The sequence below is a fragment of the Oncorhynchus mykiss genome, chromosome 23, assembly GCF_013265735.2.
Source record: "Oncorhynchus mykiss isolate Arlee chromosome 23, USDA_OmykA_1.1, whole genome shotgun sequence".
Taxonomy (NCBI): Eukaryota; Metazoa; Chordata; class Actinopteri; order Salmoniformes; family Salmonidae; genus Oncorhynchus; species Oncorhynchus mykiss.
In genome coordinates this window covers 49,036,117-49,058,307 of record NC_048587.1, presented here as the reverse complement: position 1 = coordinate 49,058,307, position 22,191 = coordinate 49,036,117, and the positions used below count along the sequence as shown (strand labels likewise).

Genomic DNA, 22,191 nt, shown 5'->3' with positions numbered 1-22,191 from the left:
TCTCTCTCCCCTCCCTATCCTTCAATTCCTCTTCACCCCTTCTCTCTCCCCTCCCTATTCTTCAATTCTTCTTCACCCCTTCTCTCTCCCCTCCCTATTCTTCAATTCCTCTTCACCCCTTCTCTCTCCCCTCCCTAATCTTCAATTCTTCTTCACCCCTTCTCTCTCCCACTCCATATTCTTCAATTCTTCTTCACCCCTTCTCTCTCCCCCTCCCTATTCTTCAAATCTTCTTCACCCCTTCTCTCTCCCCTCCCCATTCTTCTTCACCCCTTCTCTCTCCCCTCCCTATTCTTCTTCACCCCTTCTCTCTCCCCCTCCCTATTCTTCAATTCTTTTTCAGCACTTCTTTCTCCCCCTCCCTTTTCATCTTCACCCCTTCTCTCTCCCCTCCCTATTCTTCAATTCGTGTTCACCTCTTCTCTCTCCCCCTCTCTGTTCATCAAATCTTCTTCACCCATTCTCTCTCCCACTCCCTATTCCTCAATTCTTCTTCACCCCTTCTCTCTCCCACTCCCTATTCCTCAATTCTTCTTCACCCCTTCTCTCTCCCACTCCCTATTCTTAAATTATTCTTCACCCCTTCTCTCTCTCCCTCCCTATTCCTCAATTCCTGCAAAATCCTCATAAGCTAACCTGGGCCGTAACACCAGCGTCCACAATGTGAAGACTGTGGTGAAGAGCTGGAGGAACAGGCTGCCCATCGTCTCTGAAGTCCTCTCCCACTGGAGCAGAATCTTCATGTGGAGGCAGCACCACTACCAGGGTAGGAAACACAGAAACACACACTAACCCTATTTTGCACTAACGTTTTTGACTCATCACATGCACAGCTGCTACTGTTCATTATCTGTCACTTTATTCCTAGTTATCGGTACATATCTACCTCAATTACCTCGTACCCCTGCACATTGACTTGGTACTGGTACCCTGTGTATATAGCCACGGTATTGTTACTCATTGTGTATTTCAGTATTATGTGTTTTACTTTTCTATTATTTCTCTATTGTCTTTCTCTCTGCATTATTGGGAAAGGCCGTAAGTACGCATTTCACTGTTAGTCTGCAACATGTAATTTGACACACACACTGACACGTATCTTAATGCATAGACAGATGCACGCCACTACCAGAGTAGGTGACAAACACACACACACACACACACACACACACACACACACACACACACACACCTATCAGTACTCAGGATGGGGGCGTCACTAAAAGGCCACAGTGAGCTGAACCCCTCAGGCTCTCTACCTTCCCAAATGTCAGCTCTCTAAAGTACTCATTTACTCTGCACGACAGACACACACACACACATACAGAGGGGGAGTAGAGAGGGGAAGGAGGAAGATAGAGACAGAGATAGTGAGTGGGAAGGAAAGTTGGAGAGCTGGAGGTGAGATGAAACTCAGGGTGATGCGAGGAGAGGATATGAAGAGGACAAGAGAAAGGAGAGACCAACTGAAAGGAGAAGATTGAGAGAGAGTTGACAAATCTGGTGACTTATTGTTGTCCCATAGCGTCCTCTACATCTGGTTTCCTATTGTTGTCTCTCAGTGTGCTATACATCTATCAGAACTCAGGATAAGAACCAGATGCAGACAGCTAGAGTCACAGATGTTTATTGACCCAAACAGTAGGCATGGCAAAATATAGATCAAAGGCAGTCAGAGGTCCACAATCCAGGGCAGAGTCAATCAGGTACAGGACAGGCAGAGTTTCGTAAACGGGTCAGAGTCAGACAAGTACAGAACGGCAGGCAGGCTCGGGGTCAGGGCAGGCAGAATGGTCAGAACCGGGGAAACTAGGAAACAGAACTTGAGGAAGCAGGGAGATGGGAAAACACGCTGGTAGGACCTGATAAGACAAGACGAACTGGCCACAGACAAACAAAGAACACAGGTATAAATACACTGGGGATAATGGGGAAGATGGCCGACACCTGGAGGGGTTGGAGACAAGCACAAAGACAGGTGAAACGGTAATAAGAGATGGTAGCAGCAACAATATGGACAAACCATGTGTTTGATGTACAGTACCAGTCAAAAGTTTGGAAACATCTACTCTTTCAAGGGTTTTTCTTTATTCTTACTATTTTCTACATTGTAGAATAATAGTGAAGACATCAAAACTATGAAATGACAGATATGGAATCCTGTAGTAATCAAAAAAAGTGTTAAACAAAGCAAAACACATTTTATATTTTAGATTCTTCAAAGTAGCCACCCTTTGCCTTGATGACAGCTCTGCACACTCTTGGCATTCTCTCAAACAGCTTCACCTGGAATGCTTTTCCAATAGGAGTTCCCTCATTTCCAGGAGTTCCCACATATGCTGGGCACTTGTTGGCTGCTTTTCAGTCCCTCAGCATGTCCAACTCATCCCAAACCATCTCAATTGGATTGAGGTTGGGTGATTGTGGAAGCCAGGTCATCTGATGCAGCACTCCATCACTCTCCTTCTTGGTCAAATAGCCCTTACATAGCCTGGAGGTGTGTTCAGTCATTGTCCTATTGAAAAACAAATGGTAGTCCCACTAATCGCAAGCCAGATGGGATGACTTATCGCTGCAGAATGCTTTGGTAGCCATGCTGCATAAGTGTCACCAGCAAAGCACCCCCACACCATCACACCTCCTCCTCCATACTTCACAGTGGGAACCACACATGCGGAGTTCATCTGTTCATCTACTCTGCCTCTCACAAAGATACAAAGATATGTATATGTATTTATATGTATGTATGTGTATATGTATGTGTTTATATGTGTATGTATGTGTATGTATATAAATATGTGTATGTATATATATACACAGTTGAAGTCGGAAGTTTACATACACTTAGTTTGGAGTCGTAAAAACTTGTTTTTCAACCAACAAACTATAGTTTTGGCAAGTCGGTTAGGACATCTACTTTGTGCATGACACAAGTAATTTTACCAACAACTGTTTACAGACAGTTTACTGTATCACAATTCTAGTGGGTCAGAAGTTTACATACACTAAGTTGACTGTGCCTTTAAACAGCTTGGAAAATTCCAGAAAATGACGTCATGGCTTCAGAAGCTTCTAATAGCCCAATTGACATAATTTGAGTCCACCAGAGGTGTACCTGTGGATGTATTACAAGGCCTACCTTCAAACGCAGTGCCTTTTTGCTTGACATCATGGGACAATCGAAAGAAATCAGCTAAGACCTCAGAAAAAAATGGTACACCTCGACAAGTCTGGTTCATCCTTGGGAGCAATTTCTAAACGCCTGAAGTTACCACGTTAATCTGTACAGACAACAGTATGCAAGTATAAACACCATGGGACCACGCAGCCGTCATACCGCTCAGGAAGGAGATGCGTTCTGTCTCCTAGAGATAAATGTGTGTTGGTGCGAAATGTGCAAATCAATCACAGAACAACAGCAAAGGACCTTGTAAAGATGCTGGAGGAAACAGGTACAAAAGTATCTATATCCACAGTAAAACGAGTCCTATATCAACATAACCTGAAAGGCCACTCAGCAAGGAAAAAGCCACTGCTCCAAAACCGCCATTTAAAAGCCAGACTAGGTCTGCAACTGCACATGGGGACAAAGATCATACTTTTTGGAGAAATGTCCTCTTGTCTGATGAATCGAATTAGAAATGTTTGAACATAATGACCATCCTTATGTTTGGAGGAGAAAGGGGGAGGATTTCTAGCCGAAGAATACCATCGCAACCGTGAAGCACGGGGGTGGCAGCATCATGTCGTGCTTTGCTGCAGGAGGGACTGGTGCACTTCACAAAATAGATGGCATCATGAGGTAGGAAAATTATTTGGATATATTGAAGCAACATCTCAAGACATCAGTCAGAAAGTTAAAGCTTGGTCGCAAATGGGTCTTCCAAATGGACAATGACCCCAATTATACTTCCAAAGTTGCGGCAAAATGGCTTAAGGACAACAAAGTCAAGGTATTGGAGTGGCCTGACTTCAATCCCATAGAAAAGTTGTGGGCAGAACTTAAAATCTGTGTGCGAGCGAGGAGGCCTACAAACCTGACTGAGTTACACCAGCTCTGTCTGGATGAATGGGCCAAAATTCACCAAAGTTATTGTGGAAAGGTTGTGGAAGGCTACCCGAAAAGTTTGACTCAAGTTTAACAATTTAAAGGCAATGCTACCAAATACTAATTGAGTGTATGTAAACTTCTGACCCACTGGGAATGTACTGAAATAAATAAAAGCTGAAATAATTAATTCTCTACTATTATTCTGACATTTCACATTCTTAACATAAAATGGTGATCCTAACTGTCCTAAAACAGCACATTTTTACTTGGATTAAATGTCAGGAATTGTGGAAAACTGAGTTTAAATGTAGTCGGCTAAGGTATATCTAAACTTTCAACTTCAACTGTACAGTATATATTTATATACACTACCGTTCAAAAGTTGTCACTTCCCTGTGTCACGTAGAGTAGGCCAGAAGGCCAAACTGGACAACCCAACCTCTATCAAAATAAAAAGATGGCGGAGCCGCAAAAGTTCTTCTGTGCAAAGGTGTTTATTTACAAGTGATTCCGGAACAAAAAACAACAGTACTGCCATCAACGTCTACCTTATGGGACAGCTTAGAAACAATGCTGCCCCATCCACAGCTCAATCCAAAAAATGCCTCCTTAGAGACTGGAGAGAGGCTCCTTTTGTAGGGCTAGCCCCTCCCCTCAGAACAATTAACCCTAATTAATTAATCAATTAACAATACAAACCTACATTTTCCATGAACTAAACATACTAAAGGATATACATTGCAACACGGTTTTAAACAATATCACAACATAACATTTACAACATTACATCACTACTGACAATATCTTTCAATATGCCCATATGCATTAATGAGCCATTTGGGACAGGCACTATAAAGCCAACCCAATTCCCTTAGCTTGGGTCCTTTTCCAGCATACCCGGAAGCTACAGAGATGGAGCGAGAGGAACAGAACAAACAAACAATGCGCTCATCCACAACATTGATAAGTATAATAATTATTGTATCTCTCAAATATGAACATTGACAAGTGTGAAATGCCTGCACCAAGACAGAAGTTAATTTGTGTGTCGACCCACATTGTTAACTTATGGTATAATGGCGCAGGGAGGAGTGATGAATATGTGTGTGCGTTAAAGAACCAAATGCTGCCCGCGGCCAGTGACGGACTTCTACGTCACACCTGTTTTTGAAAGAGAAGGACATTTTTTTTGTCCATTAATATAACATCAAATTGATCAGAAATACAGTGTAGATATTGTAAGTGACTATTGTAGCTGGAATCGACTGATTTTTTTATGGAATATCTATGTAGGTGTACAGAGGCCCATTATCAACAACCATTACTCCTGTTTTCCAATCGCATAATGTGTTAGCTAATTGTTTTTATTTCTTCTTTATTTAACTCTTAGCGACTACCCCTCCCGGTTCCGGGAGAATTGTCATAAGCAACCGCTGAATAGCATAGAGCAACAGTCAAAAAATATTACTAGAAAATATTCATATTCATGAAATCACAAGTGAAATATTTTGAAACACAGCTTAGCCTTTTGTTAATCACCCTGTCGTCTCAGATTTTGAAATTATGCTTTACAGCGAAAGCAATACAAGCGTATGTGTAAGTTTATCGATAGCCTAGCATAGCATTATTTCCACTTAGCATCAGGAAGCTTGGTCACGAAAATCAGAAAAGCAGTCAAATTAACCGTTTACCTTTGATCTTTGGATGTTTTCACTCACGAGACTCCCAGTTAGACAGCAAATGTTCCTTTTGTTCCATAAAGATATTTTTATATCCAAATACCTCCGTTAGTTTGGTGCGTTATGCCCAGGAATCCACCGGAAATAGAGGTCACGACAACGCAGACAAAAATTCCAAATTATATCCATAATGTCGACAGAAACATGGCAAACGTTTTTGATAATCAATCCTCAAGGTGTTTTTCAAATATCTATTCGATAATATATCAACCGGGATAGTTGGCTTTTCACTAGGACCGGGAGGAACAATGGCTGCCTCTCTCTTTTGCGCAAGAATCACTCTGAGAGCCCCCACCTGACCAATTACGTAATGTGGTCATTCACGCTCATTCTTTAAAATAAAGGCCTGAAACTACGTCTAAAGGCTGTAGACACCTTAGGGAACCCATAGAAAAAGGAATCTGGTTGATATCCCTTTCAATGGTCAATAGGGATGCATAGGAACACAGAGGTTTCAAAATAAGAGTCACTTCCTGATTGGATTTTTCCCAGGCTTTCGCCTGCAATATCAGTTCTGTTATACTCACAGACAATATTTTACAGTTTTGGAAACTTTAGAGTTTTCTATCCTAAGCTGTCAAGTAAATGCATATTCTAGCATCTCGTAAGCGGGTCGCTGTCCTCAGATAATTGCATGGTATTCTTTCGCCGTAAAGCCTTTTTGAAATCTGATAAAGCGGCTGGATTAACAAGAAGTTAACCTTTAAGCCGATGTATAACACTTGTATTTTTTATGAATGTTTATGATTACTATTTCTGTATTTTGAATTTGGCACTCTGCAATTTCACAGGATGTTGTCGAGGTGGGTCGCTAGCGGAACGCCTGCGCCAGAAAGGTTAATCAGAACAACAGTTTTTAACTGTGCTAACATAATTGCAAAGGTGTTTTCTAATGATCAATTAGCCTTTTAAAATTATAAACTTGGGGCGGCAGGTAGCCTAGTGGTTAGAGCGTTGGACTTGTAACCGAAAGGTCACAAGATTTATCCCCGAGCTGACAAGGTAAAAATCTGTCGTTCTGCCCCCCTAGTTAACACACTGTTCCTAGGCCGTCATTAAAAAAAAAAAAAAGTAAATGTAAGTAAAGGAAAAAAATAAAATAAATTTACAACCAAGTAAAGGAATTACAAAAGTCAGAAATAGCAATAAAATTAATCACTTAACTTTGAAGATCTTCATATGGTTGCAGTCACAAGAGTCCCAGCTACACAATAGATGTTCGTTTTGCTCGATAAAGTCCCTCTTTTAATCCCAAAAACTCTGTTTTGTTGGCGCGTTTTGTTCAGTAATCCACTGGCTCCAAGGCAGTCAAAACATGCAGACGAATACATCCTAATAGTACCGGTTAAGTTTGTCGAAACATGTCAAATGATGGTTATAATTAATCCTCAGGTTGTCAATTGTCGAAATAATCGATAATATTTCAACCGGACAATAGCGTATTCAATAGAAAGGAATCGGTCATGTGCGCTAACCAGCTCTGCATTCTTCCTCAGTCCACTGACAAAAAGGTCTCATTCTTCTTAATTTTTCAGAAAACAAGCCTGAAACAATGTCTAAAGACTGATGACATCTAGTGGAACTGCAATCTGGGTCCTAACCCATTAGACACTGCATAGACATTCAATTGGACATTCCACTTCCCGGATGGATTTTCCTCTGCCATATCAGTTCTGTTATACTCAGACATTATTTTAACAGTTTTGGAAACTTTAGAGTGTTTTCTATCCAAATCTACCAATATGCATATCCTAGCTTCTGGGCCTGAGTAACAGGCAGTTTCCTTTGTGCACGCTTCTTATCCAGACGTCGAAATATTGCGCCCAAGCCATAAGAAGTTAAAGAAGCAATAAAACTGGCCTTCCTTAGACTAGTTGAGTATCTGGAGCATCAGCATTTGTGGGTTTGATTACAGGCTCAAAATGGCCAGAAACAGAGAACTTTCTTCTGAAACTCGTCAGTCTATTCTTGTTCGGGGGAAATGAAGGCTATTCCATGAGAAATTGCCAAGAAACTGAAGACCTCATTCAAGCTGTGTACTACTCCCTTCACAGAATAGCGCAGAATGGCTCTCACCAGAATAGAAAGAGGAGTGGGAGACCCCGGTGCACAACTGAGAAAGAGGACAAGTACATTAGAGTCTCTAGTTTGAGAAACGGACGCCTCACAAGTCCTCAACTGGCAGCATCATTAAATAGTACCCGCAAAACACCAGTCTCAACGTCAAAAGTGAAGAGGCGTCTCTGGCATGCTGGCCTTCTTGGGGCGGCAGGTAGCCTAGTGGTTAGAGCGTTGGACTAGTAACCGAAAGGTTGCAAGATCGAAATAGGCAGAGTTGCAAAGAAAAAGCCATTTCTCAGACTGGCCAATAAAAAGGAAAGATTAAGATGGGCAAAAAAACACAGACACTGGACAGAGGAACTCTTCCTAGAAGGCCAGCATCTCGGACAAGTCTGAAACTGTGGGGGAACCCTTGAAAAATATTATTCGAAGCATTCCTCATAATGGTTCCTCAAATAACCTTTTTGGGTTCCTTTTTTTTAACTCCCTGTTCACCATCCTTCCATTATCATAAAAAAATAAATTATAATACATATATTGACAATATTGATTTAAATAGTTAGTTGTTATTTAGTGGCAACACACATGTGAATTCATATTTACGAAATAATTTACTAAACAAAACGCATTACAAAATTGCAAAAATAAAATTATTTAACCTTTATTTAACTAGGCACATCAGTTATGAACAAATTCTTAATTACAATGACTGCCTACACCGGCTAAACCCAGATGACGCTGGGCTGATTGTGTGTCGCCCTATGGGACTCCCAATCCCTGCCAGATGTGATACAGCCTGGCGCCGAACTAGGGATGCCTCTTGCATAAAGACGTTGATGAAGAAGCCACATTTGCCTCAGGATCCACCCCGGTTGGTTTTCTGTGGAACCATGCTTTTTTTTGGTGCGACCCGTTGTCCAGCCCTTTGTCCACTGATCTCCATGGATGGTTGTCGGCAAATTTGTATGCTCTGCAAAAACACATTCACATTATCAATTTAATTACACAGCATGCCTACACATTGATGGGCTGTATATTATTTTTTGAAGGAAAATGCACAGAAACTAAAATAACTTTTGTTTTGGTGATCCTCTCAGCACCGGCTCATCTTCAAGTCCTCTGGTGGTTACAGTCCTAACCCTGGAACGGTAACACCAAAATAAATATATTAACGACCTACAACACTTATGGTATTCCTACAGTATATCAAAAATAGTTATTTCACCTCTACATGTAGGCCTGCTGATTTAAACCTGATCAAACTTGTTTGGCATCAACTGTAAACATTCATCCGTAACGCTACAATTCTCCCCCTACCCTCCTTCTTGGCAAGCATCTATTGTCCTGCTAATAGCCCATAATGGGTGGACGGATGGCTAATTTTGTATTCCAATGTATTGAACAAATGTACTAATTACAGTAATTTACCATTCTCACTCTCGGACAGCAAACGTTGTTTGCAGAGTTCCCGATCTCATTTTCAAGTCCTTGTTTAAAAAATAACGATATTTTTGGAAATTATTTCATTTTCAAATAACCGAAAGTGAGGAGTTGTAATCTGAAAAAAAGGAAAAAGTCTATTGTCCTGCTGATAGCACATCCTAGAAACCTTTGCAGAAGAAACCAAAAGCCCACCACCTGGCCGGCCAAACGCTCCCCCAACCCAGACGTCGCCGGGCCAATTGTGCATTACCTCATGGGTCTCCCGGTCAGCACGGGTATTGAACCAGCATCTGTGCCACTCGGGAGGCCCATCCACAAAGTGTTTAATGCTGGTAAATTGCCTTGCACAAAGTATTCAAATACTGAAATACTACTTAAACAGGACTCTTAAAGAATTGAATTTAAATTTAAATGTTCTTTTTTGATCACAGAAACAATGAGAAAATATGGAAAAATAAATAAATAATGAAATGCTAATTATATAAATTAGCCCGTGTAATCTGCCAGAGAGTAGCTACAATCTGTCCGAGCCTCGAGTAATACATTTGGGCCAGATAACTCTCACCGGAATCGGCCCGAGCCCCAAGTAATACATTTGGGCCAGATAACTCACAACGGAATCGGCCCGAGCCCGATCATTATCATTAGATATGCTGGACCCTATGTGAGAGAGGTGCTTTTGGGACCACATTGTGACTATTGTTCTGCTAATAGCCCTTGTGAAAACAGGTTTTGAAAAGGCCTCCAGGGCCAACAGTGAAGTTCCTTACTTCCCCCCCCCCAACATTCCGCTGAAAAGGCAGTGCGGGATATTCAAAAATATTTTTGGGAAATATTTAACTTTCACACATTGACAAGTCCAATACAGCAAATGAAAGATAAACATATTGTTAATCTACCCATTGTGTCCGATTTTTAAAATGTTTTACAGCGAAAACACAACATATATTTATGTTAGATCACCACCAAATCCAAAAAAACACAGCCATTTTTCCCAGCCAAAGATAGTCACAAAAGCAGAATTAGAGATAAAATGAATCACTAATCCATGTTGGAGTCAACAGAAATACGAAATTACATCATAAATATTCCCTTACCTTTGATCTTTCATCAGAATGCAGTGCAAGGAGTCCTAGTTCCACAATGAATCGTTGTTTTGTTCCATAATGTCCATTACTAGTGTCCAATTAGCTGCTTTTGCTAGCAGGTTTAGCTCACAAGTCCAAAAGCTGGCGCTGGTCCAGGCGAACTCGGACGAAAACTTCAAAAAGTTATATTCCAGGTCGAATAAACTGGTCAAACTAAGTAGAGAATAAATCTTTAGGATGTTATTTTCATATATATCCAATAACGTTCCAACCAGAGCATTCGTTTTTGTCTACAGAGTCATGGAACGCAGGCGAGATCAACAGTAATTTGCGCTACCAGGAACTGGCATTCTGACAGTCCACTGACTCATTCTCCTCCCATCCGGTCATGCATCACACTAGAGGCTTCATTCCACGTTCTACTGACTGTTGACATCTAGTGGAAGGCGTAGGAAATGCGAACAGATCCATATCTTTGGATGTGGATAGGCGTTGACTTGAAATTCGACCAGCCCTAGAATTTCCACTTACTGTTTGGAAGTTTTCCTGCCCTATGAGTTCTGTTCTACTCACAGACATAATTCAAACAGTTTTAGAAACTTCAGAGTGTTTTCTATCCAATAGTAATACTAATATGCATATATTAGCATCTAGGACAGAGTAGGATGCAGTTCACTATGGGCACGCAATTCATCCAAAGTGAAAATGCTGCCCCCTATCCCTAACAGGTTTTAATGTAGTACAAGAAAAGATCAAATAAAAAGAAAGAAATAAGACCTACACTTTTAACAGCACATTACTCAAAGCTAGTGAGACTCATATCGCTCACAGCAGGCCTACAGTATATCTACAAATATTTTCCTGTGTTTGATGTATTTAATACTATTTCACTGATTCCACTCATTACCATGAGCCCGTCCTAACCAATTAAGGTGCCACCAACCTCCTGTATTATATCCCCTTTCTAAATAGAGGCTGAATATCTTTGGTGAACAGTTGTTTTCATCTCCACCTCCAACCTGAAGTACTTCACCAAAGGGACGACAGCTGAGTTATAAGCTCGCAAAGGCATGTTCCTGGCCCAGATCAACAAGTGTGTGCTCATCTATACTCACTCTTCGGGTTGACTTGGTGACAGGCTCACTCTTCATGTTGCCTTGGTGACAGGCTCACTCTTCAGGTTGGCTTGGTGACAGGCTCACTCTTCAGGTTGGCTTGGTGACAGGCTCACTCTTCAGGTTGACTTGGTGACAGGCTCACTCTTCAGGTTGACTTGGGGACAGGCTCACTCTTCAGGTTGACTTGGGGACAGGCTCACTCTTCGGGTTGACTTGGTGACAGGCTCACTCTTCGGGTTGACTTGGTGACAGGCTCACTCTTCGGGTTGACTTGGGGACAGGCTCACTCTTCGGGTTGACTTGGTGACAGGCTCACTCTTCGTGTTGACTTGGTCATAGGCTCACTCTTCGTGTTGACTTGGTGACAGGCTCACTCTTCGTGTTGACTTGGTGACAGGCCCACTCTTCGGGTTGACTTGGGGACAGGCTCACTCTTCGGGTTGACTTGGGGACAGGCTCACTCTTCGGGTTGACTTGGGGACAGGCTCACTCTTCGGGTTGACTTGGGGACAGGCTCACTCTTCGGGTTGACTTGGTGACAGGCTCACTCTTCGTGTTGACTTGGTGACAGGCCCACTCTTCGGGTTGACTTGGGGACAGGCTCACTCTTCGGGTTGACTTGGGGGACAGGCTCACTCTTCGGGTTGACTTGGGGACAGGCTCACTCTTCAGGTTGACTTGGGGGACAGGCTCACTCTTCAGGTTGACTTGGGGGACAGGCTCACTCTTCAGGTTGACTTGGGGACAGGCTCACTCTTCAGGTTGACTTGGTGACAGGCTCACTCTTCAGGTTGACTTGGTGACAGGCTCACTCTTCGGGTTGATTTGGTGACAGGCTCACTCTTCGGGTTGACTTGGTGACAGGCTCACGCTTCGGGTTGACTTGGTGACAGGCTCACTCTTAAGGTTGACTTGGTGACAGGCTCACTCTTTGGGTTGACTTGGGGACAGGCTCACTCTTCGTGTTGACTTGGTGACAGGCTCACTCTTCAGGTTGACTTGGTTATCGGCTCCATTCATAATCTCAGACACTTATTTCTAATCGTGTCATCAACACGCGCCTGTGTCTACAGGGTGTCTTTAGAGCAGGCAGACAGGCAGACAGGCAGACAGGCAGACAGGCAGACAGGCAGACAGGCAGACAGGCAGACAGGCAGACAGGCAGACAGACAGACAGACAGACAGACAGACAGACAGACAGACAGACAGACAGACAGACAGACAGACAGACAGACAGACAGACAGACAGACAGACAGACAGACAGACAGACAGACAGACAGACAGACAGACAGACAGACAGACAGACAGACAGACAGACAGACAGACAGACAGACAGAATCACACATACACAAAAAAACATGTAGCACACACACAACCCTCTGTACCCTACTCCAATCTCTCTTTCACGCACACACACCCACTGCTTCCCCCTCACCTCTCAGCACCAACTCATCTCATCAGCCCTGACATGATGGTGGTGCCCCACAGGGTGAAAGACAATTTGGGGATGGCTATTAAATATCTGCGCCCGAATAATTAACTCACTGGCAATTTACTGGAATCAGCAGAAATTAGCCTAGCCTCAGCAGTAGGGCCCTAATGCAGTCATTAAGAACACACACACACACACACACACACACACACACACACACACACACACACACACACACACCACAACACACTCTCACTCTGCGGGAGTATGAACAGCATGGTTCAGACCTGGGGAAGAGGTTTGGGGCATAAAGTTAGGTGGTGTGTGTGTGTGACTTGACACATGGCTGGGCGTTTCTCCCCGCTCCACTCTACTCCCTCCTCAGCCCGCTCCCCTCTCCCCTCATCCCATTCCCTCTCTTCACTCTCCTCTCTAGCGCCTCTCTCCTCTCGCCTCTCTCCGCTCCCCTCTTCTCCCACTCCTCTCCTCGCCCCCCCTCTACCCGCTCTGCTCCCGCTGAGGAGAAACTGTTTGTGCTTTAACACGGCCAATGTGACTGTAGGGGCCTGGCTCAGACTCCCACAGCAATCAGCCTCCACGTTCCTTTATCTCAATGCCAAATAGGTTTTTATAATAACACATTATAATTGATTGGCCTGGGAGCCATTTTACACTAGGTGTGTTTACTCCTCACGGTTTGATGTGTGAAACTTCTCCCAAAATGATGGGGTTGTTTGACTAAGCCCTGTTGAGCTTTTGTTCTGTTGACAGACAAGTGGCTTTATTTTGACTGAGGGACATGTTTATTTTTTATGGGGTGCCTTCCCATTATTCCTTAATCACGTCCCAAATGGGGTGTACAATTATTTTGGTTTATGGCTTACAGGGGAGGAGGATGCTTCGAAAGTGACTGATGGTTGAACATATTTTTCACAGTCTGCATAGCACAACAGTCAAACGTAGGTGTCTCTTTATGTGTGTGTCTGCTTAATGTTTAACCTATAAAAGGAACACTTGAGCTGTGAGTTCTAGATTTTGGAAGCAGGATAAGGAATCCTCAAGGATTCCCAAGTTTATCTGCATTGGTTTCTCTCTAAGCTGTAGCCTCTTCTGCGTTTAAGCTTATTCTCAGATCCAGTATACAGAGCCATAACCTGCTTTGTGACATGTTGATGAAATGTTGTGATGCTGTTAAGCTGCAATGTCACTGTGCTATTAAAGCTCATTGATCAGCTCTCTGTGATAACGTGAGACTGACTTTGACGTACTTTACCACAGTAAAAGCTCCTGACCTTCACTGGCATACAAGTCATGATACATTAAGACCTGCACAGAAGTCATGCTACATTAAGACATTCACAGAAGTCATGCTACAGTAAGTGCTAACGGTGGGAGGAGAGCCTTGTAGATGAAGAGGGGAAGATGAATCCCCCTTCTCTCTCTCTCAACATACTCCCAGATCTATTTTTCCTTCTCTTGCTTCCTCTCCCTCTCCCCATTCCTCTCCATAGTCCCCTCCCCTCTTTCTCCTTCTCTTGCCATTCCCCCTTTCTCCCCACTCCTCTATCCTCCCTTCTCCGTCTCCATCTCCCTCTCCTTCCTCTCCATAGTCCCCTCCCCTCTTTCTCCTTCTCTTGCCATTCCCCCTTCCTCCCCACTCCTCTATCCTCCCTTCTCCGTCTCCATCTCCCTTTCCTTCCTCTCCATAGTCCCCTCCCCTCTTTCTCCTTCTCTTGCCATTCCCCCTTCCTCCCCACTCCTCTATCCTCCCTTCTCTGTCTCCATCTCCCTCTCCTTCCTCTCCATAGTCCCCTCCCCTCTTTCTCCTTCTCTTGCCATTCCCCCTTCCTCCCCACTCCTCTATCCTCCCTTCTCCGTCTCCATCTCCCTCTCCTTCCTCTCCATATCCCCTCCCCTCTTTCTCCTTCTCTTGCCATTCCCCCTTTCTCCCCACTCCTCTATCCTCCCTTCTCCGTCTCCATCTCCCTCTCCTTCCTCTCCATATCCCCCTTCCCTCTCACTCTCTTCATTACTCCCCCTCTCCTTCAGGTCAGAGGAGGCTAACAAGGTGTTATCGGTGGTGGTCCAGATGCATGATGTCTTAGTGAAGGCCTGGGCCATGTGGGACGACGACCTGGAGAACATCTTCATTAAGGAGCACCAGCTGCACGTGTGTGTCCTTCCTCACCTGCTACCTGCATGCCTGCCGACACCAGAACGAGAGCAAGTCACGTAAGTACCTGACTTAGTTCTCCCCACTACTGCTTGTGTGATCCAAGCAAACACAGATGAGCTAGAGTAATATCCCTATATTAGGCACAGCTACTGGTAATATTCCAGTTTATACCTCATGATGCACAGCTACTGGTAACCTTCCAGCTTTTTGAGGTACAGCTACTGTCAGAGGTCACCAAGTGCAACATAGCTTAAGCGTATAAATCGGCTAGAAAGATGTGTCGGCATCGGGTAATTGTCGCTGGCCCCTTCCAGTTAGGGGGAGTGATGAGCTCTACAGCAGAGTTAAACAACTCAATCGCTGGTTGAAAACTGTTTTCTGTCCCTTCCAAAAGATAGAATTTGTAGATAATTGGCCCTCTTTCTGGGACTCACCCACAAACAGGACCAAGCCTGGCCTGCTGAGGAGTGACATACTCCATCCAAGCTGGAGGGCTGCTATCATCTTATCTATGAACATAGACAAGGCTATAACTCCTCCAGCTCCACAATGAGATAGGGTGCAGGCCAGGCAGCAGGCTGTTAGCCAGCCTGCCAGCCTATGTTGAACATAATAAACGGCTGCCTATCCACCGGATGTGTACCAAACTCACTAAAAGTTGCAGTAATTAAGCCTCTCTTGAAAAAGTCAGAAAAGAAAAAAAACTATCAGCCTATATCGAATCTTTCATTCCTCTCAAACATTTTAGAAAAAGCTGTTGCGCACTCACTGCCTTTCGTATACAAACAATGTATACAAAATGCTTCAGTCTGTTTTTGACCCATTCATAGTACTGAGACTGCACTCGTGAAGGCGATACATTTCCTTTTAATGGTGTCAGACCAAGGCTCTGCATCTGTGCTCCTAGACCTTAGTGCTGCTTTCGACACCATCGATCACCACATTCTTTTGGAAAGATTGGAAACCCAAATTGGTCTACACGGACAAGTTCTGGCCTGGTTTAGATCTTATCTGTTGGAAAGATATCAGTTTGTCTCTGTGGATGGTTTGTCCTCTGACATATCATCTGTAAGTTTCGGTGTTCCTCAAGGTTCTGTTTAAGGACCACTGTTTGTTTTCTCTATATATTTTACCTCTTGGTGATGTCATTCGAAAACATTATGTTAACTTTTACTGCTATAAGGACGATACACAGCTGTACATTTCAATGAAACATGGTGAAGCCCCAAAATTGCCATCAATAGAAGCCTGTGTTTCAGACATAAGGAAGTGGATGGCGGCAAATGTTTTACATTTAAACTTGGACAAAACAGAAATGCTAGTTCTAGGTCCCAAGAAACAAAGAGATCTTCTGTTGGATCTGACAATTAATCTTGATTGTTGTACAGTCATCTCAAATGAAACTGTGAAGGTCCTCGGTGTTACTATGGACCCTGATCTCTCTTTTGGCAAACAGATCAAGACTATTTCAAGGACAGCTTTTTTCCATCTTCATATCATTGCAAAAATCAGAAACTTTCTGTCCATAAACGATGCAGAAAAGCTAATCCATGCTTTTGTCACTTCTAGATTAAACAACTACAATGCTCTACTTTCCGGCTACCCGGATAAAGCACTAAATAGACTTCAGTTATTGCTAAACACGGCATCTAGAACTTTTAGTAGAACCCCAAAATGTGATCATATGACTCCAGTGCTCTCTACACTGATGGATAAGATAGGGCTGATTTCAAGGTTTTACTGCTAACCTACAAAGCATTACATGGGCTTGCTCCTATCTATCTCTCTGATTTTGGTCCTGCCGTATATACCTACACGTACACTATGGTCACAAGACGCAAGCTTCCTTATTGTCCCTAGAATTTCTAAGCAAACAGCTGGAAGCAGGGCTTTCTTCTATAGAGCTCCATTTTTATGGAATGGTCTGCCTATCCATATGAGAGATGCAGACTCTGTCTCAACTTTTAAATCTTTATTGAAAACTCATCTCTTCAGTAGGTCCTATGATTGTGTGTAGTCTGGCCAAGGGGTGTGAAGGTGAACGGAAAGGCACTGGAGCGACGAACCGCTTTGCTGTCTCTGCCTGGCCGGTTCCCCTCTCTCCACTGGGATTCTCTGCCTCTAACCCTATTATGGTGGCTGAGTTGCTGGCTTACTGGTGTTCTTCCATGCCGTCGCTAGGATGGGTACGTCACTTGAGTGGATTGAGTCACTGACGTGATCTTCCTGTCTGGGTTGGCGCCCCCCTCGGGTTTGTGCCGTGGGGGAGATCTTTGTGGGCTATACTCAGTCTTGTCTCAGGGTAGTAAGTTGGCGGTTTGAAGATATCCCTCTAGCGTTGTGGGGGCTGTGCTTTGGCAAAGTGGGTGGGGTTATATCCTGCCTGTTCGGTCCTGTCCGGGGGTATCATTGGATGTGGCCACAGTGTCTCCTGACCCATCCTTTTCAGACTCCAGTATTTATGCTGCAATAGTTTGTGTGTCAGAGGGCTAGGGTCAGTCTGTTATATCTGGAGTGTTTTTCCTGTCTTATCCGGTGTCCTGTGTGAATTTAAGTATGCTCCCTCTAAATCCCTCTCCATTCCCTCTCGGAGGACCTGAGCCTTAGGACCTTGCCTCAGGACTACCTGGCCTGATGACTCCTTGCTGTCCCCAGTCCACCTGGTCATGCTGCTGCTCCAGTTTCAACTGTTCTGCCTGTGGCTATGGAACCCTGACCTGTTCACCGGATGTCCTACCATGTCCCGAAATTGCTATTTTCGACTCTCTCTCTACCGCACCTGCTGTCTCTATCTCTGAATGCTCGGCTATGAAAAGCCAACTGACATTTACTTTTGTGGTGCTGACCTGTTGCACACTCTGCAACCATTGTGATTATTATTATTTTTATTTGACCCTGCTGCTCATCTATGAACATTTGAACATCTTGGCCATGTACTGTTATAATTTCCACCCGGCACAGCCAGAAGAGGACTGTCCACCCCTCAGAGCCTGGTTCCTCTCTAGGTTTCTTCCTAGGTTCCAGCCTTTCTAGGGAGTTTTTCCTAGTCACCGTGCTTCAACATCTGCATTGCTTGCTGTTTGGGGTTTTAGGCTGGGTTTCTGTTTAGCGCTTTGTGACATCGGCTGATCTGAAAATGGCTTTATAAATACATTTCATTGATTGATTGATTGAGCTACAGGTAACCTTTCAGCTTCTACCTCACACGAGGCACAGCTACTGGTAACCTTCCAGCTTCTACCTCATATGAGGCAATGCTACTGGTAACCTTCCAGCTTCTACCTCATATGTCACAGCTACAGGTATCCTTCCAGCTTCTACATCATTTGAAGCACAGCTACAGGTAACCTTCCAGCTTCTACCTCATATGACACAGCTACTGGTAATATTGCAGCTTCTACATCATATGAGGCACAGCTACTGGTAACCTTGCAGCTTCTACCTCATGAGGCACAGCTACTGGTAACCTTGCAGCTTCTACCTCATGAGGCACAGCTACTGATAACCTTGCAGCTTCTACCTCATGAGGCACAGCTACTGATAATCTTGCAGCTCCTACCTCATGAGGCACAGCTACTGCTAACCTTGCAGCTTCTACCTCATGAGGCACAGGTACTGGTAACCTTCCAGCTTCTACCATATATGAGACACAGCTACTGGTAACCTTGCAGCTTCTACCTCATGAGGCACAGCTACTGGTAACCTTCCAGCTTCTACCATATATGAGACACAGCTACTGGTAACCTTGCAGCTTCTATGAAGGACAGAGCTCTAGCCAACATTTGGCTATGCAACTGCTAATATTATGGGTAACAAACGGTGTGTTTCTGTTTTGATTTTTTTAAAATTTCACCTTTATTTAACCAGGTAGGCCAGTTGAGAACAAGTTCTCATTTACAACTGTGACCTGGTCAAGATAAAGCAAAGCAGTGGGACTAAAACAACAACAGAGTTACACATGGGATAAGCAAACGTACAGTCAATATCACAATAGAACAATCTGTATACAGTGTGTGCAAATGAAGTAAGGCAATAAATAGGCCAATAGTGGCGAAGTAATTACAATTTAGCAGATAACACGAGTGATGTATGTGCAGATGAGGATGTGCAAGTAGATATACTAGTGTGCAAAAGAGCAGAAAAACAAATATGGGGATGAGGAAGGTAGTTGGTTGGATGGGTTATTTACAGATGGGCTGTGTACAGCTGAAGCGATCGGTAAGCTGCTCTGACAGCTAACGCTTTAAGTTAGTAAGGGTTAATAAGATATAGTCTCCAACTTCAATTATTTTTGCAATTCGTTCCAGTCATTGGCAGCAGAGAACTGGAAGGAAAGGCTGTCAAAGTAGATGTTGGCTTTGGGGATGTCCAGTGAAATATACCGGAGCACGTGCTACGGGTGGGTGCTGCTATGGTGACCAGTGAGCTGAGATAAGGCAGAGCTATACCTAGCAAAGACTTAGAGATGACCTGGAGCCAGTGGGTTTGGCGACGAATATGTAGCGAGGACCAGCCAACGAGAGCATACAGGTCGCAGGGGTGGGTAGTATATGGGGTTTTGGTGACAAAACAGATGGTACTGTGATAGACTGCATCCAGTTTGCTGAGTAGAGTGTTGGAAGCTAATTTGTAAATGACATCGCCAAAGTCAAGGATTGGTAGGATAGTCAGTTTTACGAGGGTAAGTTCGGCAGCATGAGTGAAGGAGGCTTTGTTTGCGAAATAGGAAGTCGATTCTAGATTTAAATTAAACTTTGGATTGGAGATGCTTAATGTGAGTCTGGAAGGAGAGTTTACAGTCTTGCCAGACACCTAGGTATTTATAGTTGTCCACATATTCTAAGTCAGAACCGTCCAGATTAGTGATGCTGGACGGGCGGGCAGGTGCGGGCAGTGATCGGTTGAATATCATGCATTTTATTTGACTTGCATTTAAGAGCAGTTGAAGGCCACGGAAGGAGAGTTGTAATGGCGTTGAAGCTTGCCTTGCAGCTTTACCTGTGAAGGACTCACACACAGATGAACAGGAAGACTTCTTGTGAAGTTTAACTCCCACAAATGGTTCTCGGCATGTAGGAGTTGTGTTCATCAGCCTTTATTTAGACTAGGTTCTCCAAGATAACTCCAAATGGAGTATTTAGTGGAAGCACTTTCTTTTTCTGTTCCACCGAGTGGAGCATCCATGTCAAAGAAAGACCATCTATTCTTCACCCCCAATCACTGCCATAGTCTCCTTTAATCTCATGCTTCGCTTAGACTGACCCAAACTAACAACAATACCAGACCACACCGCACAGCCTCAGCTCAGACTGTCCCTCACTAACAACCAGACCAGACCACGCCGCCCAGCCTCCTCTGTGGTGCCAGAAAGAGTAATGGACAGTTGTAGCCAATAGTCCTACAGCAAAAGCTATTGAAGATGGATTATATACGCTGGTGTTAGATCACTGTTCTCAGAAATACATTATGTATACAAAAGTATATGGATACCCCTTCAAATAAGTGGATTTGGCTATTCCACCCACACCTGTTGCTGACAGGTGTATAAAATCAATCACACATCCATGCAATCTCTATAGTCAAACATTGGCAGTAGAAAAGCCTTACTAAAGAGCTCAGTGACTTTCAACCAGGCACTGTCATAGGATGCCACCTTTCCAACAAGTCAGTTCATCAGCTGTAAATTCTGTTATTCTGAAGTGGAAACGTCTAGGATCTACAACGGCTGAGTGGTAGGCCAACCAAGCTCACAGAACGGGCCGAGCAGCCACACACAAGCCTAAGAACATCATATGCAATGCCAAGCGTCGTCTGGTGTAAAGCTCGCCGCCATTGGGCTCTGGAGCAGTGGAAACATGTTCTCTGGAGTGATGAATCATGCTTCCCCATCTGGCAGTGAATCTGGGTTTAGCGGATGCCAGGAGAACGCTACCTACCCCAATGCATAATGCCAACTGCAAAGTTTGGTGGAGGAGGAATAATGGTCTGGGGCTGTTTTTCATGGTTTGGGCTAGGCCCCTTAGTTCCAGTGAAGGGACATGTTAACGCTACAGCATACAATGACATGCTAGACGTTTCGGTGCTTCCAAATTTGTGGCAACAGTTTGGGGGAAGGCCCTTTCCTATTTCATCATAACAATGCCCCCGTGCACAAAGCGAGGTTCATTGCCCAACATCAGTGCCCGACCACACTAATGCTCTTGTGGCTGAATGGTAGCAAGTCTCCGAATCAATGTTCCAACATCTAGTGGAAATCCTTCCCAGAAGACTGGAGGCTGTTATAAGCAGCAAAGGGGAGACCAACTCCATATTAATGACCATGATTTTAGAATGAGACATTTGACGAGCAGGTGTCCACAAACTTTTGGTCATGTAGTGTATGTCCAGATAAGATAACGTAGTTGATCTTCCTTGGGTGATGGTGGACTGGACAATAGCATGTAATGCACTAAATGGGCAATAGGCTGTCATTAAGATGAAGATGGCCTGTATTAAAATTGAAAGACTAACAGGACAACAGTCTCTCCCTCTCCAGTATGTGCTGTTATATTGTCCATCACACAAATACTGTAATCACCTTTCACAGAAATAATCACAGGCCATTCCATTTCCTATGGGTTGGCGTTTCTGGGGATGAACATTAAACGATGCACTCACACACAAAGATAGGGGGGTCTGTTGCCCTTGGTATTGTATGAAGAGATGAGATGGCTGGCTGGGGCATGGTAACTGCGTTGTGTCCCAAATGGCACCCTATTCCCTATGTAGTTAACTGTTTTTGGCCAGGGCCCCTAGGGCTCAGCTGTGTGGCCTGTCTGGCTGGTTGAAAGGGGTAGAGGGCCAGGAGGGTGGAGGGGCTGGGGGGGGGTATGTTTACATCAACAGTCCCCCCCAGGAGGGAGTTCACCTACTCAGTGACCCCTCTCTCTACTCCCCTTCTCAAAGTGGCTAGAGCTTGCCAAGAAAGCAACCTCCCCCTCTCCCTTTCACTGTTCATGTGTGCCACTGATCTTAGCTGCAGAGATGGTCCGGTGATGATACTACAGGCAATTAAGCCCTTTAGTTACCATTGAAATGTTGAT

General features: G+C 44.1%; 1 pseudogene; it reads left to right on the top strand.

Annotated features, from left to right (window-relative positions):
- LOC110503135 overlaps positions 1-22,191 on the top strand; it is a 172,971-nt pseudogene that overhangs the window by 79,941 nt on the left and 70,839 nt on the right.